We start from the raw sequence: 831 nt of genomic DNA, 5'->3' as shown, positions 1-831 counted from the left end.
CTTGGCAGCTGAAATGCCATGTTTTTGCTACTGTTAACTAAAACTGTTCAGAGCTACAGACATATTTCTATAGATATTTTTTAAAAATGCACACAGTCAGTGGTTTTCTCTTTTAGGGCAAAAAAAAAAGATAGTTGTAACCAATATTACTAAAATTCATGTTGCCTGAGTCTACGCCAGCTACAGAAGGATTTTCCCCAATTAGTCAATGGAATTTAAAATTATATCTGTCCTTTTTGTAGCAAGGCTGCAATAGAAGCTCATATATATATTAGAAATATTTTTTTTTCTAGGAGAGAAAGGAGGTTGCAATTCCTTATTTACATTAAATACACCACCATGCTTTCTTAAAGGTTTTCTCTGGATTTTACTCTCTGACAGCCCCACAAAAGGGCCATTATTCTGGGTGGGCTCCCCCACCTACCTTCCCCACCATCGTGCCCAAGACCCTGGCTAACAGCAGGTACTTGAGGAGGGCAGGAGGAGCAGGGCATGCTACACTACAGCCAGTCTCCTGATGCTCCAGCAAACAGCAGTATTGGGAATTCCTGGAGAGTCAGACGTGCCTTTTAAGATGCTCTAGGAAAAAAAAAAAAAAAAAAAAAAGAGTATTTTTCCTGAGAGAAGCTGCCAAGACTGCCCTCGGTACCTTCTAGTTACACACTTGCCCCTGAAAAACACTTCACGGCCACCTGTAAAAATAGTTCACTCCCCGCTGGCCACATCTCCTCCTCAGACAATTTATACCCGTTCCCAAAGGAAACCAGCCCCGCTCAGCGCAGCGCCGACGTCGGACAGCCCTGAGGAGGGAAACAGCGCACAAGCGCCTTT

This window comes from Aptenodytes forsteri, unplaced genomic scaffold (assembly GCF_000699145.1).
Source record: "Aptenodytes forsteri isolate BGI_AS27 unplaced genomic scaffold, ASM69914v1 Scaffold80, whole genome shotgun sequence".
Taxonomy (NCBI): domain Eukaryota; kingdom Metazoa; phylum Chordata; class Aves; order Sphenisciformes; family Spheniscidae; genus Aptenodytes; species Aptenodytes forsteri.
Note: the sequence above shows the minus strand (reverse complement) of the source record.